The following is a 14,377-nucleotide window of genomic DNA, read 5'->3' on the forward strand; positions in this document are numbered from 1 at the left end:
TTTTTTCCTGAGACTAAGCCTTCCTCTGTGACTCAGACTGCTAGAGTAAAATGGTGTGATCTCCGCTCACTGCAACCTCCACCTCCTGGGTTCAAGTGATTCTCCCACCTAAGCCTCCCAAGTAGCTGGGACTACAGGTGCACACCACCACTCCTGGCTACTTTTTTTTTTTTTTTTTTTTTTTTGTATTTTTAATAGAGACTGGGTTTCACCATGTTGGCCAGGCTGGTCTCGAACTCCTGACCTCAGGTGATCCGCCCACCTTAGCTTCCCAAAGTGCTGGGATTGTAGGCCTGAGGCAACCCACCTGGCCAAAAGTTTCAAATAATACAAAGGATGTTTTGAACATAATAAAATTAAATTAGAAGTCACAACAGAAAGATATTTGGAATATCTTTCTGGAAACCAAGCACAAACTTCCAAAAGCCCATGGGACAAAAAAGAAATCAGAGAGAAATTAGAACATGTGGCTCCTTTATCTACATTTTAATTCAGTGACATAATCTTACCTGTTAAATGCTAGTTTTTGTTGTAACCGAGAGAGCACGAAATCACCACTGGGACAAAGACTAGGCCAAATTACAGGGTCTTTATTGCCGGCGGCCCCGGAGGACTCACATCTCTCTAACCTGTGGCCCAAAAGGAAGGTGTCAAGACCTTTTATGCCTGTAAATCACCTCCTGGGCAGGGGTGAGGGTGAGGGACTTCGGACATTCCAAGGGCCAGGGGACTTTGGACATTCCGATTGTTACTTAAGTGGTTCACAGAAGTCAAGATAAGCGTTAGTTTACTCATTGTCTGAGTAGGGTGGAAATTACAGACCTTAGTTACTTATTACAAGTCTTAGTTTTTCTTAAAATGGCACAGGGGCCAAAATGGCGTTGGTTTGGATGGCTTGCCTGTCACATTAGGGTTACAGAGAGCAGTTTCAATGGAAAGCTGAGGTATGGCGGAGGTATGCAGTTTATGGGGCAATTACCATGTCACAGTTTTACTTCTTCAAATTTATTTTTCCTATCCATTCAGCACGCAGAAGAAATCTTGTCACGACATGTTTAGGGTTTAACATATGCATTTTATTTCTGAAAGTCTGATTGTTGTCCTAGTAAGAAGTACTATTTTACAATAAGAGATCTTGTAAATTGAGTTGAAGGAGACCAAAATCCAACCCAAGCTAGAAAAAGGAGGATTTGCTGGAGGGATCCTGGAATAGCTCACAGAATTGAGAATACCATGTATATTTGTCTTGTATTGCTGCTGTGCTGAATTACCACAAACTTAACGGTTTGAAACAATACATATTTATTATCCTTTCATTTTGGAGATCAGAAGTGAAAAAGGAGCCAAAATCAACGTGTTGAAGGGCTGCCTGCATTCCTTCTGGAGGATCTGTTTCCTTGGCTTTTCCAGCTTCTGGAGTTTGGTGCATTTCTTCTGTCTTCAAAGCCAGCAATGTCGGGCTGTCTTTCTCACACTGCCATCTCTCTGGTATTGGCTTCAGGTCCCTCTTCCACTCATAAGGATCCTTGTGATTATATCATATTGAGGTCCCACATTATCCACAATAATCTTCTCATCTCAAGGTCAGGTGATTAGCAAATTTAATTCCATCTGCTGACTTAATTCCCCTTTGCCATGTAACGTAACATATTTACATGTTCCAGGGATTAGGACACAGACTTCTTAGGGGCCATTATTCTGCCAATCATACCATATACACTGTTTGGGATTAAAAATGCACCACTGCAATCCCATAATGAGAAAAGGGACAGGGAACGGTGGCTCATACCTGTAATCCTAACACTTTGGGAGGCTGAGGCAGGAGGATTGCTTGAGGCTAAGTGTTCAAGACAAACCTGGCCAGCAAAAGCGAGACCCTAGCTCTAAAAAAAAAAATAAAAGTAAGTGAAATGAAACATAACGAGTAAAGGAAACTGTAGTCTGTTTCAGAAGGCAATGTAAGCAACTTTGTTGGAAAATGAACTTTTTATCTTCAGGATGTCTTTAGAGCTGCAGAAATAAGTGAGTTCTACACAAGTAGAAAAAGCAAGATCGAAAGAAAGAAAGAGGGAGAGAAATAAAGAAGTATGTTTATAAGCACGTCAAGGCCCTTTTTTAGGAGCACTCAAACATCAAGCTCATTTATCTCAGGATTGTATCCTTATCAGAAAACTTAATTTCTATAGAGGATATGCAAAATACTCTCATGCTATTTCTTGTCTCTGCTATTTAGGAGACAATGAAATAACGAGCCAATTGATACAAAAGCAATTTTCCATTAAATGTGCTAGTGGAAAACAGTTTGCATTTGCATGTAATTCAGGCCTTGTTGAAATACCTAGCCAGCACTACAGTTCTTTGGTCCACTCAGCAGAAGCTCCGATATAATTTCACATCTGTCATTCAATGAAGGGTGCGCAGCCCCACTGCTTTGCTTGTTCTAGGGGACTAGATTAGACAACCGAGATCGAGTACAGTTTATCTTTCCAAGTAAAGTTCTCACCTCCCAATTGTGATCTCTCCCTTCCCATACAACGAGAGTTAGGAGGAGGGCTCCCACATCCAGTTACTATGCACAGAGTCATTGCAACAATCTAAATTTTTTTCTTTCCAAAGTTACCTGTTATTTAGCTTTCCAGTCTCAAGACCAGTCCCTCTCATTCAGTGGTAGCTCAGGCATTTGGTTTGTAACCAGTCTTCTATTCCACCTGAAGCTCTGTCCTTATCTCTGTTCAGCCTATCTCTAGTGAGCTGTGCCTCCACTCAACTTTAGCCACTGCCTTCCTTGGCCACACCCTAGATCTTCCTGTCACTGGGAACTGCTACTCTACTGGAATAATAGATGCCATCCTCACTATCTGGCCACAGCATTCTATTCTTCCAGTTTTTTTCACTCAATAATTCTCCTCTCTGTTTTAGGCTAACTGCTGTAATAAACAAATTAAGGTTGGGCGTGGTGGCTCATGCGGGTAATCTCAGCACTTTGGGAGGCCAAGGTTGGCAGATCACCTGAGGTCAGGAGTTCCAGACAGCCTAGGCAACATGGTGAAACCCTGTCTGTAATTAAAAAAATTACAAACATTAGCTGGGCATGGTGGAGCATGCCTGTAGTCCAAGCTACTTGGGAGGCTGAGGCAGGAGAATCACTTGAACCTGGGAGACGGAGGTTGCAATGAGCTGAGATTGCACCACTGTACTCCAGACTGGGTGACAGAGGGAGGTTCCGTCTTAAATAAACAAACAAACTTAAAATCTGAGTGTTTAGTCAATCATTGCTACCTGGTAAATCACCCTAAGATCAGCCCTGTGTGGGGGTTCATGCCTGTAATCCCAGTGCTTTGGGAGGCTGAGGCAGGAGGATCATTTGAGCCCAGGAGGTTTGAGGCAGCAGTGAGCTATGATCACACCACTGCATGCCTACCTGGTCAACAGAGTGAGAACCTGTTCCTTAAAAAAAAAAAAAGAAAGAAAAATTTAAAAAATGAGGCTGGGCACAGTGGCTCACGCCTATAATCCCAGCACTTTGGGAAGCCAAGGTAGGCGGATCACCTGAGGTCATGAGTTTGAGACCAGCTTGGCCGACATGGTGAAACCCTGCCTCTAATAAAAATACAAAAATTAGCTGAGTGTGATGGCAGGTGCCTGTAATCCCAGCTACTTGGAAGGCTGAGGCAGGAGAATTGCTTAAACCTGGAAGGCAGAGGCTGCAGTGAGCCGAGATCACACCACCGCACTCCAGCCTAGGAGACAAGAACAGGACTTTGCCTCAAACAAACAAACCAACCCACAACGACAATAATCATTCCCAGATTTGTAGGTCAGCCAGGGTTTGGCTGATGTAGTCTGAGCTTGAGGCAATGGCAGAGATGAACGAATGCCAAGTGGAAGCACAAGCAGTGTCTTAAGGCCTAGACACACTGTCACTTCAAATCACACACTGTTAGCCAAAGAAAGTCGCATGGTCTAGCCTAAAGTGAAGGGCCAGGAAGTCTGCTCTGCCTTCAGTGAGACCATGGCAAGGATATAGACATAGGGAGTGTTGAAAAATTGGGGCCAATAATCCAACCCACCACAGTGGCTTAACACAATAAATTAACTTTCTCCTTCATTTCACAGTTCAGTGTAGTCAGCAAGGAAGCTCTGCTCTACCTGGTCATTCTGCAACGCAGATTCCTTCTACTGCTTGGCTCCCCCCATCTCTTTCGGCTTCCTAATTCTCTGCATTCAGCTGGCAGATGTGGAGAGATGGAGTGTCTAGATCACTGTAGTCAGCAGAATAATGGCCCCTAAAGATGTCCACATTCTAATCTCTGGAATCTGTGATTGTTAACTTTATTGCAAAACAGACTTTGCAGATGTGATTGAATTAAGGGTCTTTATTTATCTATTTATTTATTTTAAAGACGGGGTTTCACCATGTTGGTCAGGCTGGTCTTGAACTCCCGACCTCAGGCAATCCACCCGCCTTGGCCTCCAAAGTGTTTGGATTACAGGCGTGAGCCACCATGCCCGGCCAAATTAAGGGTCTTAAAATGGGGAGATTATCCTGGATTATCTGGATGGGCCCTAAATATAATGACCTTATAAAAGCGAGGCAAGAAAGTCAAGGAGAAAGAAGTAGGAGATATGAATATTGGAAACACTGGAGCGATGCGAGGAAGGAGTCACAAGCCAAGGAAGGCAGAAGACCTCCAGAAGCCAGAAAAAGTGAGGATTCTTCACTAGAGCTTCCGAAGGAAGGAACCCTGCCAACAACACTCTGACTTAAGCCCCGTGAAGCTCATTTCATACTTCTGGCCTCCAGAAGTAAGAGAATATATTTATGTTGTGTTAAGTAACTAAGGTTATGGTAAATTGCTATGGATGTGCACATATCGTCTTCAATCATGTTCCATCGAACTTAGGCACACAGCTACTCCTATCTGTACAGGAGCCAGGGAATATAGTCTCTTTATGTGGCCAGGAAAAGAAAGAAAGAGGGTTGGGGCCAGTTGCCCCAACATCCCTTCATGGAGGCTTCCAGACCATGAATCCCACCAGCCAGACTGACCATCCTTCAGCTTCTCAAGAACACCACACTCCTGTCTTGTACCACATCTTTTTTTTTTTTTTCCAAGACAGAGTCTCACTCTGTTGCCAGGCGCCAGGCTGGAGTGCAGCGGTGAGATCTTGGCTCACTGCATCTTGCCTCCTGGGTTCAAGCAATTCCCTGCCTCAGCCTCCCAAGTAGCTGGGACTACTAATTAGTACAGGCACGCGTCACCTAATTTTTGTATTTTAGTAGAGACGGGGTTTCACCATGTTGGCCTGGATGGTCTGGATCCTTGACCCCGTGATCCACCTGCCTTGGCCTCCCAAAGTGCTGGGATTATAGGCGTGAGCCACTGCGCCCAGCCCCTCAAACCACACCTTTATAGCTACTGCAGTCTCGGCCTTTTAATGAGTTCTATGGCAGGTGATGGTGGTTTTCACTGGAATTTCTGAAAGCCTCCCATACCATGTTTACACCATTAGATTAAATGCAATGGGGGAAAGAGATTTTTTTTTCTTTTTTGGAGACGGAGTCTCACTCTATTACCCAGGCTGGAGTGCAGTGGTGCAATCTCGGCTCACTGCAACCTTTGCCTCCTAGATTCAAGTGATTCTCCTGCCTCAGCCTCCCAGGTAGCTGGGACTACAGGCATGTGCCACAATACCTGGCTAATTTTTGTATTTTTTGTAGAGACAGGGTTTTACCATGTTGGCCAGGCTGATCTCAAACTCCTGGCTTCAAGTGGTCCACCCACCTTGGCCTCCCAAAGTGCTGGGATTACAGGCGTGAGCCACCAGGCCCAGCAGAGAGATTTTTAACAATTTAGAATTTATTGCATGCTGCCAGTATGCTTTTAAAATGAGAATACACATGTTCTATTTTACTGTCCTTTTTAGAAACTGTAAGGCAAAGGAAATTGTGTAGATAGCAAGGTCAGAGAATTGACCAAAAAATGTGGCTGTAGAATATAAAAGAGTAAGTAATTCAATACATTTTCTGAATCATAAAGGAGAAAGAAACCTTAGGAGGTCATTTGGCTGAACTCTCTGCTTCTGAAAGCTCTAGACTGAAATCAACCCAGATGCAGTTGGTGAGGGGAGCTGTTGGGAAGCGGGGAGAGGAGACAAGAAGGCCAGTAAGTGTGATCTATTCTAAGATCTCTAGGCATGGAGATGAGAAAAGACCTTTTCAAAGTTTTGTTCCAGTCCTCAGAAGATCTCTGCATAGCTGAAATACTCAATGCTAATATTGGCTAGGAGCTTTACATATGGAAGACCTTCCAGCATCCAACTCAGCTATCTTCTAATTTTAAGGAAGAGCTGCGGGTTGGGAAACTTCTGGGCCTCAGTCACATTCCAGGGAAAGCTAAAGTTCAAGATCTCTCCCTACATGACTGGGCTGAAATGCCAGATTAGAAAAGGGGCAGCCTGGCCGGGTGTAGTGGCTCATGCTTGTAATCCAAGCACTTTGGAGGCCAAGGCGGGTGGATCACCTGAGGTCAGGAGTTCAAGACCAGCCTGACCAACATGGTGAAACCCCATCTTTATTTAAAAAAAAAAAGAAAGAAAAAGAAAAGGGGCAGCCCTCCAAACAAGTCATCTCTGCGTTCTAAAATGGGAAACAGGGCAAGAACCTCCCCTTACCATCAGCAGTTGCTTCAGAGTCTTTGATGCCCCAATTCCCTTCAAACCCCCTGTGCCTGTCCATTCCCTCCTCCTATCTCTCTCACTTCACCCTTTTCTCCTCACCTAACCTTGTCTCCTCCTCTTTTCTAGACTCAGGGCACGGTCTTAGGAGCAGGCAGGAATATCTTGTTTACTATCGTCAGAGCTTGATATTCTAACTAGACTACACAAATGTCTTTCAAAAAAGGGCGAGTAACTGCTCTCTTTGTCATGGGGCAGTAAATCTCTAGGGTTTCAGTCCAGAGATAGGAAGCTAGCGAACAAAATTTGAAGAAGCGTTTAAATTCATTGTTTTAATATTTACAAAAACAAGTCCTGTTTCACTAACGAGTGGCAAATCCAGGACTCAAATGCAGTTTGTCTGACTTAAGTCTTTGCACTTGAAGAAAATCATTCTTTAACTCTTCTGCTCAAGGTCAGTCTTGCTTTATATTCCCCAGCTTTTTACTTCTTTCGTTGTTGTTATTGAGATAGGATCTCGCTCCGTTGCTCAGGCTGGAGTGCAGTGGGGCGATCTCAGCTCACTACAATCTCTGCCTCCCAGGTTCAAGCGATTCTCCCACCCGCTCAGCCTCCCAAGTAGCTGGGACCACAGGTGCGCGCAACCCCCATCTAATTTTTTGTATTTTTTGTAGAGACAGGGACCATGTTGCCCAGACTGATCTGAAATTCCTGGTCTCAAGCAGTCTACCCACTTTGGTCTCCCAAAGTGCCGGAATTATAGGCACGAGCCGGTGAACCAAGCCAAATCTCTTTTACAAAAAAAAAAAAAAAAAACTACTGTTGGGGCCGGGCGTAGTGGCTCACGGCTGTAATCCAAGCACTTTGGAGGCCAAAGCGGGCAGATCACCTGAGGTCGGGAGTTCAAGACCAGCCTGACCAACATGGTGAAACCCCATCTTTATATATATATATATATATATATATATATATATATATATATATATATATATAAACTACTGTTGGATTCCATTAAGGACTTACTATGCTACTGCTATGGTGGATTTATTCCTGCCCTTAAGGAGATTTAAATTCTTTGGGATTTCTGCTCACCCTGATTTCCTGCAATATCCCCACCTTCAACTTTGAATGTTTTTTTCTTTGTAAATGAACCTCCTTGAATCAGCTTAATTTAAGCATCATCTGTTTCCTATTAAGCCTTGATTGATAGAAAGGATCTGCTTGAACTCATGTGGCAGGTGACTAGCTGAGGCATGTGCCCCTTCTAGAGTTCAGTTATTGCTGCCCAGAGGAGGGGTTACATTTCCCACACCCGCTGCCTCAGGATGGGCCACAGGACTAATCGGGGCTCAAGTGATGTTCCTGCTGTCAGGTTTTGGCCCACAAGACTGTCCATTTGATCCTGGTGCTCTCTCTGCCCTCACTCAACAGCATCTGCACATCTAGGGCAAGCATTCTGAATCCTTTTGTGCTGTAGATGCCTGAATCCCTTCTCAGAATAATGCTTGTTTAAAAATTAGCTTTTTAGGCCAGGTGTGGTAGCTCACGCCTGTAATACTCACTCTTTGGCAGGTCGAGGCGGGCGGATCACTTGAGGCCAGGAGTTCGAGACCAGCCTGGCCAACATGGTGAAACCTGTCTCTACTAAAAATACAAAAATTAACCAGATGTGGTGGCACACACGTCTAATCCCAGCTACTTGGGAGGCTGAGGCAGGAGAATCACTTGAACCCAGGAGGCAGAGGTTGCAGTGAGGTGAGATCGCACCACTGCCCTCCAGCCTAGGTGACAGAGCGGGACCCTGTCTAAAAAAATGAAATAAATAAATAAAAATAAGCTTTTTGTTTTGCAATAATTTTAGATTTACAGACAAGTTGCAAAGATAGTAAGTACAGTTCCCGCATGCTCCTTACTCAGTTTCAGTTTCTCTAAAATGGTCATCCTATGTTACTATGGTACGTTTGCCAAATTAAGAGACTAGCATTGGTACATTATTATTAACTAGCCTCCAGACTGCCACTAGCTTTTCCACCAATGTCCTTTTTCTGTTCCGGGGTCTAGTCCAAGAAACCACGTTGTATTTAGTTGTCCCCTCTGGTCTGTAGTGTTGTCTCAATCTTCCCTTTTCTTTCGTGACTTTGACAGTTTTGAGAAGTATTGATCAGGTATTTTGCAGGATTCCAGAGAAATGATTAAATGCATAAAATTGAGCCATAAAAGAAGAAAACCATATGAAATATAGGTATTAACATATTTGTAGAGACAAGGTATCACATTAACATGGCATTAATGTTTTGTTTTGTTTTGTTTTAAATCAGTCTCTGTAGAGACTGTCAAAAATTGCCAGTGCCAACTGTATTGCAAGTCGTCATGGCGACGTATTGGGAAAAGCTTTCAATTAGCAATAATTGCGCCTCGGATAAACCTCATTCGCTACGATACTGCCACTACGCAAAGCTCATGGTGTTAATGTTAATGTGAGACCCTGTCCGTTTGATCCTGGTGCTCTCTGTGCCCTCACTCAACAGCATCTGCAGCTCTAGGGCAAGCATTCTGAATCCTTTTCCACCAATGTTCTTTTTCTGTTTGGGATCTAGTCCAAGAAACCACACTGTATTTAGTTGTCTCCTCTGGTCTGTGGTAGTGGCTCAGTCTTCCCTTTTTTCATGACTTTGACAGTTTTGAGGAGAATCGAAATCCTCACAATTTTAAAAGGCCAGGCACAGTGGCTCACACCTGTAATCCCATACTTTGGGAGGCCTAGGAGGGAGGATTGATTGAGCCCAGGAAATAGAGACCAATCTGAGCAACACAGGGAGACCCATCTCTACAAAAAATTTTAAAATTAGGCTGAACATGGTGGCTCATACCTGTAATCCCAGCACTTTGAGAGTCCAAGGTGGGTGGATCATGAGGTCAAAAGTTGGTGACCAGCCTGACCAACATGGTGAAACCCCATCTCTACTAAAAATACAAAAATCAACTGGGCATGGTGGCACATGCTTGTAGTCCCAGCTACTCAGGAGGCTGAGGCATGAGAATCGTTTGAACCTGGGATGCGGAAGTTGCAGTGAGTTGAGATCATGCCCCTGCACTCCAGCCTGGGCCGTACAGTGAGACTCTGTCTCAAAAAAAAAAAAAAAAAATTAGCTGAGCATGGTGGCATGTGCCTGTGGTCTCCACTACTGGGCAGGCTGAGGTAGGAAAATCACTTGAGCCTGGGAGGTGGAGACGGCTGTGAGTTGTGATCTCGCCACTGCCTTCCAGCCTGGGTGACAGAGCGAGACTCTGTCTCAAAACAAAAACAAAAGCAAACACAAACAAAAATATAGAATAGGCTGGGCATGATGGCTCACACCTGTAATCCCAGCACTTTGGGAGGCCAAGGCAGGTAGATCACTTGAGCCCAGGAGTTCGAAACCAGCCTGGCCAACATGGTGAAACCCCATCCCTATTAAAAATACAAAAATAGAAAATTAGCCAGGGTTGGTGGTGTGCACCTATAGTCCCAGCTACTAGGGAGGCTGAGGCAGGAGAATCACTTGAATCCAGGAGGCAGAGGTTGCAATAAGCCAAGATCATATCACAGCACTCCAACCTAGGTGGCAGACTGAGACTCTGTCTCTTAAAAAATGTATACATATATACACTATATATATTATACATATATATAATGTATATATATACACATTATATATAATGTGTATATATATATAATATGTATATATATAAATGTTTTTAAATTAAAAACGCCAGGTGTGGTGGTGCACACCTGTAGTCCCAGCTACTTAGAGGGCTAAGGAGGCAGGATCACTTGAGCCTGGGAGTTCAAGACCAGCCCCAGTAACACAGTGAGACCCAGTCTCTACAAAAAGTAAGAAAAGTACACTGGCATGCCGGCGCACACCTGTAGTTCCAGCTACTTGGGAGACTGAGGTGGGAAATTGCTTGAGCCCAGGGATCAAGGCAACAGTGAGCCATGATCATGTCACTGCATCCCAGCATGGATGACAGAGCGAGCCCCTGTTTCAAAATTGAATTAAATGGGCTGGGCATGGTGGCTTACTCCTGTAATCCCAGCACTTTGGGAGGCTGAAGCGGGTGGATCACCAGAGGTCAGGAGTTTTGAGACTAGCCTGACCAACATGGTGACACCCTGTCTCTACTAAAAATACAAAAAAATTAGCCAGGCATGGTGGTACATGCCGGTAACCCTAGCTACTCAAGAGGCTGAGGCAGGAGAATCACTTGAACCCAGGAAGCAGAGATTGCAATGAGCTAAGATCACACTATTGCACTCTAGCCTGGGCAACAAGAGCAAAACTCTTGTCTCAAAAAAAAAAAAAAAAAAAAAAAAAGGAATAAAATAAAATAGTTTAAAAGTATGATACAATCGTTCGTATTTTTTTTGTTCTTTCTTTGTTTTTGAGATGGAGTCTTGCTCTGTTGCCCAGGCGAGAGTGCAGTGGCACCATCTCATCTCACTGCAACTTCTGCCTCCTGGGTTCAAGTGATTCTCCTGCCTCAGCCTTCTGAGTAGCTGGAATTATAGGTGCCCACACTGTGCCCGGCTAATTTTTTGTATTTTTAGTAGAGACAGAGTTTCACCATGTTGGCCAGGCTGGTCTCAAACTCCTCACCTTGTGATCCACCCCTCGGCCCCCCAAAGTGCTGGGATTACAAGCCTGAGCCACCGCGCCTGGCCCATATGCTCTTTTATTAAGACATTAAATAACAAGATCTAGCAATGGTTATAATAACTACTTAAATTTCAAAATAGTGGTGAGCATAAACATTATTTCAAGATTGTGCAACAGCAGTAATATAATATGAATAATCTATAATTTCTCTTGGTGACAAAGTCATGGGTACTACTGATATTACTGTGGTTTGTTGCCTAAAGGCTAGAGAAAATAAAGATGTAAATTTTTTCACATTCAAGTTAATGGATTCTGTGGCCTCCATGACTGTTCTAAAAGGGGTGGCAAAACCACAAGATGGGAAGAGCTGGGTGCCTGAATACCTGCCTGCAGCAGAGTCTACTCCCAAACTATGTCCCACTGACAAATACATTTTACCTAAGAAAAAACCAGGCCAGGGGCGGTGGCTCATGCCTGTAATCCCAGCACTTTGGGAGGCCGAGGCAGGTGGATCACCTCAGGTCAGGAGTTCTAGACAAGCCTGGCCAACATGGCAAAATCCCATCTTTACTAAAAATACAAAAATTAGCCAGGCGTGGTGTTGGGAGCCTGTAATCCCAGCTACTTGGAAGAATCGCTTGAAGCTGGGAGGCAGAGGTTTCAGGGAGCCAAGATCCCAACATGGCACTCCAGCCTGGGCAATAAGAGTGAGACTTCATCTCAAAAAAAAAAAAAAAAGAGGCCGGGCGCGGTGGCTCAAGCCTGTAATCCCAGCACTTTGGGAGGCCGAGGCGGGTGGATCACGAGGTCAAGAGATCGAGACCATCCTGGTCAACATGGTGAAGCCCCGTCTCTACTAAAAATACAAAAATTAGCTGGGCATGGCGGCGCGTGCCTGTAATCCCAGCTACTCAGGAGGCTGAGGCAGGAGAATTGCCTGAACCCGGGAGGCGGAGGTTGCGGTGAGCCGAGATCGCGCCATTGCACTCCAGCCTGGGTAACAAGAGCGAAACTCTGTCTCAAAAAAAAAAAAAGAAAGAAAGAAAAAAGAAACCAGATGGGGTTACACTATTGAGGTTTTGGGTTTATCTGTTAAGGCAGCTAGCATTACCTTAACTAATATGGCTCTTTGCCATTAAATTACACATGTGTGTGTTTATATATGCACACACATACATATATAATGGCTAACAATACAAAAGATAAATACATATTCATATTAATTAAAACTTCATTTTCTTACAAGTAACCAAAAGCTTAACTTAAAAAAGGAGATATTACTATAAAAGTACTCAGGTATCTCACTTGACCCATGGAGAAGTGAAATCATCAAGCTTTTTAAAGGTCTGGAGTCAGGGCAGCTCCAGGAACCTCAGCAGCAGTGTTTTGGGGTGCTTGCCTCTTGTGATGAACACTACCACTAAAGTGACTCAACTTCTAATTCTCGGTCTCTGTATGTCTCTGCTAAAATTGTTGAGCAAATGAACCTGATTAGCTTAGTCAGCTTGGATCAGATGTCTTCCTCCAGTCCAGTCAGCTGTGGCCAGGCATTTACTGTCCCCAGTAGTAACATGGGTGCCCATTTTCCCTTGAATGGGGGGATGGACAGTTCTAAGAAAATAATACCTCTACAAAAAACACCTAATGAGCTGCTGCAATGTGCCAGATATTCTTCTGTGTACCTTTACAGGCATGTCTCGGCTTATTACACTTTGCTTTATTACACTTTGTAGATATTTGCTTATTTTGCAAATTGAAGGTTTGTGGCAACCCTGCATCGAGCAAGTCTATTGGTGCCATTTTTCCAAGAGCATATGCTTAGTTCATATGTATGTGTCACATCCTGGTGATTCTCATAATATTTCAAGCTTTTTCATTATATCTGTTGTAGTGATCTGTGATTAGTTGATGTTACTATTTTAACTGTTTTGAAGTGCCTCGAACCACGCCCATATAAGACAACTCACTTAATAAATGTTGTGTGTGTTCTGACTGCTTCACTGACCAACCATTCCCATAACTCGCTGTCTCTCCTCGGGCCTCCTTATCCTTTAACGCCCAAGACTTGAAATTAGGCCAAGTATGGGTGCCGTGGCTCACGCCTGTAATCCCAGCACTTTGGGAGGATGCGGCAGGCAGATCACCTGACATCAGGAGTTCGAGACCAGCCTGGCCAACATGGTGAAACCCTGTTTCTACTAAAAATACAAAAATTAGCTGGGTGTGACGGTGTGCACCCATAATTCCAGCTGCTTGAGAGGCTGAGGCATGAGAATAGTTTCAACCTGGGAGACGAAGGCTGCAGTGAGCTAAGATGACACCACTGCGCTCCAGCCTGGGCGACAGAGCAAGAATCTGTCTCAAAAAATAAAATAAAGCCGGGCGCGGTGGCTCAAGCCTGTAATCCCAGCACTTTGGGAGGCCGAGGCGGGTGGATCACGAGGTCAAGAGATCGAGACCATCCTGGTCAACATGGTGAAACCCCGTCTCTACTAAAAAAATACAAAAAATTAGCTGGGCATGGTGGCACGTGCCTGTAATCCCAGCTACTAAGGAGGCTGAGCCAGGAGAATTGCCTGAACCCGGGAGGCGGAGGTTGCGGTGAGCCGAGATCGCGCCATTGCACTCCAGCCTGGGTAACAAAAGTGAAACTCCGTCTCAAAAAAAATAAAAATAAAAAAAATAAAATAAAATAAAGAAGGAAATTAGATCAAGTAATAACCCTACAATGGCCTCTAAGTGTTCAAGTGGAAGGAAGAACTATAGGTCTTTCACTTTAAATAAAAAACTAGAAATAATTAAACTTAGTGAGCAAGGCATGTCAAAAGCCCAGAAAAACCAAAAGCTAGGCTTCTTGTGTCAAGCACTTAGCCAAGAATGCAAAGAAAATGTTCTTTTTTTTTTGTTTTTTTTTGAAAGGGAGTTTCACTCATGTTACCCAGGCTGGAGTGCAATGGCGCGATCTCGGCTCACCGCAACCTCCGCCTCCTGGGTTCAGGCAATTCTCCTGCCTCAGCCTCCTGAGTAGCTGGGATTACAGGCACACACCACCATGCCCA

The 14,377-nt window shown here is 44.2% G+C and overlaps 1 non-coding gene across 1 annotated transcript; it reads right to left on the bottom strand.

Moving 5' to 3' along the window:
* Positions 1-8,996: 8,996 nt before the first annotated feature.
* On the bottom strand, positions 8,997-9,137 carry LOC116526390. Its single transcript, XR_004258128.1, has one exon. It is a non-coding gene; the product is annotated as a U4 spliceosomal RNA (small nuclear RNA).
* Between the last annotated feature and the right edge of the window lie 5,240 nt (positions 9,138-14,377).

The sequence above is a fragment of the Sapajus apella genome, unplaced genomic scaffold (genome assembly GCF_009761245.1).
Source record: "Sapajus apella isolate SASKATOON/1434 unplaced genomic scaffold, GSC_monkey_1.0 scaffold50, whole genome shotgun sequence".
NCBI classification, from domain to species: Eukaryota; Metazoa; Chordata; class Mammalia; order Primates; family Cebidae; genus Sapajus; species Sapajus apella.